At 37.2% G+C, this 3,596-nt stretch overlaps 1 long non-coding RNA gene across 1 annotated transcript; it reads left to right on the forward strand.

Annotated features, from left to right (window-relative positions):
* The first annotated feature begins 227 nt into the window (after positions 1-227).
* Positions 228-2,508, forward strand: LOC137282783 (uncharacterized). Its single transcript, XR_010956846.1, has 4 exons — positions 228-585; positions 1,409-1,484; positions 1,652-1,753; positions 2,343-2,508. It is a non-coding gene; the product is annotated as an uncharacterized lncRNA (long non-coding RNA).
* The last annotated feature ends 1,088 nt before the right edge of the window (positions 2,509-3,596 follow it).

Consider the following 3,596-nt stretch of genomic DNA (forward strand, 5'->3'; position numbering starts at 1 on the left):
GTCATTAGTGTGTCGGGGTTCGTGTGTCGGCTTCACTGGGGCAGTCCCCACTTAACAGGCTCCTATTATCAAAATTAGCTACCTGTAAAAACAATAGAACTTACCTGAGTCAGGTGTTGACAGACAAACCCGGAAGTTATGAACCGGTAATCCATGGGCACGCTAACTCGTGACATTTTATGAAAGCAACAGTTTTATGTACTGAAGTGGTCGTTTTCAGTCTTTGTCTTAAAATCACATCCAAATTGGGTCAGAGAAGGATTTCGTGCCTGCCAATCGAAAAAGGATCAGGTATTTCTTATTACCCACAATGCCCCTACGCACAGTTGCCGCCATTTTGTCACTTGATCCCAAGTTGTTTTGAGACGACTATTTTGAAAGCAGTTCTCACCCGGTATGTCCAGTAACGACGACAAGGAAGTCAACACAGTGCAGTATTCCTACGTTTGCCCGTGTTATCTGATTCAAGAGACTGGCAATGACATTTACAATGGAAGCTTCTGAGATTCGGATACGTGAAAAATTGAGAACAGCAGCAGTCGTCGATCGCCGCGGGAGAAAAGGAACATTCCACGATCTGGTCAGGTACAGTGTTATTTTCTTGAAATAAGCAATAGCACATGTTATTCGTAATGTTTAACGTAAATAAGTAACTACTACAATACATATGAAATTTTAGACTTGATGGACCTCGGTAAACAAATGCGTGTCGAATTCTTAGCAAGAGGGATGTATGGCTTCCTTCACTCAGCACTCGGTTAATTCAAGAACTCAATATTACTGTGATTTGGATCAGCTCACACACGATTAAAATGGTTCAATGTGTTAATGAATTATCTTTGCAAGAAAAAAATAAATCAAAAACATCTCTGGTATATTATTGCTAATGTGCTTGTTACGACTTTTCATATTGCTTTTGATATTTGCACGTTTGAAAACAATGTAGTCGGGAATAGTGTGTCATTTTGCATTTTTAGGTTAGGCATTCTCTGACCAGATTTGGTGCATTGTTTGAGGAAATTTCAAAATTGAAATTTCACAATGTTTTCAAACTAATATTGAAGAGTTTTATATTATTGATTTATGATTTAATTTAGATTTGCCATCTGATGTAAGTAGTGTCATGCTTATCATATCAAGATTTAACGAACTCTGAATGAAGAAATGTGGATTGTGTTAGTCCCACAGAAAAGGTTATGAAGAGTATATAAAGAACATATGGGTATACAATGATGGATTGCCAACCCAAAATATTATATGAATTTGCTGACCTGGATTCTTTTCATCTAGCATATTCTACGCTTTGCAAATTGATATTTATTCTTTTTATTCGACACTTTATTGTTTTCAAGAGTGCAATATGACAAGTTCCTGACTTTTTTTAATCGATGCATTTCTACGTTTCCAGGATAAAGGAGGGCAGTGTTGGAAAAACTGAAGACTGTCTGGACCAGTCTGGACCAACTAATTTTGACATACAAAAGGTATATATAACCTGAACCATCCAGTACATAATGCACATACAACATAACCAAATAATGTAAATCCTAGGAATCAGTAAAAACGCATAGCGCATGTCACTATTCTTGTAACCTCCAACTGGAAACATGTTTCACTTATAGTTATGCATCATGCACATGTCTCCTTTCAGAAGCTTTTTGGTTGGTTTGGATGAACAAGATGGATCACTTATGAAGGTGTGGGGAAAACAGAGGCCCAAGGCTTGCATGCAAAGAACGGCAAAAAGTTCAGAGTAAGTAAACGTATTCTAGTCATTTGACATCTTGCAGAGATTAAAAAAAATTTAAGGAAACCTTTAAAATATCAAGTTAATTTGGATTCTTTCTATGTACATTCAAGGAATTTCAAAATGAACACTGTTTAAAATGTGCAATTTATCCTTTGAAAAATACAGCTTAAAAAGTTTTAAATATTATGCAGCACATTATGCTGCAGCGTATGGTTGTGACCCCATATTCATAGCTTGTCTGCCTGAATGACTCCACATTATTGGTAAAGAAAACATGTCTTTTCACAATCACGGATAAATCGTAGTTCTATACTCAAATTGTGCATTGTAAGTAACATTCAGAAAATAAATTATGGCTTTCAAAGACGAATTTCTTCATGTCTCCGCACTCTATCATATATCAATAAGATGTTCTGCGATTGAAACTTTTGATGTCAAATGCTCAGTTTATACTTTTTGATCTCTTCGCTTATCGGACATGGGGGTTCAGTGTATTTCACCTCAAGCAATGTTTGACAGTTTTCTTTTCTCTAGCCATGGATATCGAAGACTAATGCTTGTTTGTACTGATAGTTTGTTTTCTAAATTTCAGAAGCTGGAAAGCAGGAAGGCTGTGAAACGATTGACTGGCCGGAGGAGAAGAAGCACACAGTTCTTCCTCTCTTGGGGAAAGAGCTAACATTTTTCAAACTAGGAATATTCCGAATATTATTTGTTTACAAACATATTGTTGAATATAAATAAACTTTTAATGAATTTGTGTTTTATTCTGTTGTTTGTCATCCTGAAGCCTTTTACCATTATGCAATTGTATAAAATACCTGATTTGCTACATGTGAGATATGAAACAACATCTTTTCCGGAGGACCGGGTAAAGGGCCGACACGAGCAAGTTTCAGTTCATGGAAACTAGGTATTAAACTAGGTTGGAAACTACAACACGGAAACCAGGTTGAAACCTGCAATAAACTCCTACATGGAAACCAGGTTGAAACCTGCAATAAACTCATACATGGAAACCAGGTTGAAACCTACAATAAACTCATACATGGAAACCAGGTTGAAACCTACAATAAACTCGTACATGGAAACCAACTGGATCCCGCTTGGAGGAGTGGGTAATGAAACGAACTGGAAACCATCCTGAAATGGTGCAGTTTCAGTTGCATGGAAACCACAATGAAACTATAGGAAATTCCCTGGAAACCAACTGGAAATGTTGGTTTCCATGACGTTTCTTCTCGGTTTCAGTGTTCCGGAAACCAGCTTATTTTTGCTGTGATCCCAGTTGTGTAGAGCATTGTTAATGAAGTTGATCACCGATTGTAGATGGAATATTGCTGAGTCCGACGTTGAACACCAACATCATAACACAGATTATTCAGGAGTATCAGACATCCAGGTTTGACAGCACGCCAATATTTGATTTACCCATGGTCAAGCATGTCCTGCCTGACTGTTTTGAGTTTTTCATCACAAGTAACTATTTCAATGTAAAACTAACGAAGGATTTTTTAAAATTATCTCACACCTCATTTAATCCATGTTTTTAATAAGACATTGCGTTAGCTGATAAATTGTGATATGCATAGATAGATGATTTTAATACTGCCAGAGTTAAAGCTGCAGTTTCTGATCAGGGGCTGTATCCACGAAGGTGGTTAAAGTATTCACTACAAAAATAAGCTGGTTTCCGGAACACTGAAACTGAGAAGAAACGTCACGGAAACCAACATTTCCAGTTGGTATCCAAGGAATTTCCTAAAGTTTCATTGTGGTTTCCTTGCAACTGCACCATTTCAGGATGGTTTCCAGTTCGTTTCATTACCCAATCCTCCAAGGTTTC

Source organism: Haliotis asinina, chromosome 4 (genome assembly GCF_037392515.1).
Source record: "Haliotis asinina isolate JCU_RB_2024 chromosome 4, JCU_Hal_asi_v2, whole genome shotgun sequence".
In the NCBI taxonomy this organism is placed as follows: Eukaryota; Metazoa; Mollusca; class Gastropoda; order Lepetellida; family Haliotidae; genus Haliotis; species Haliotis asinina.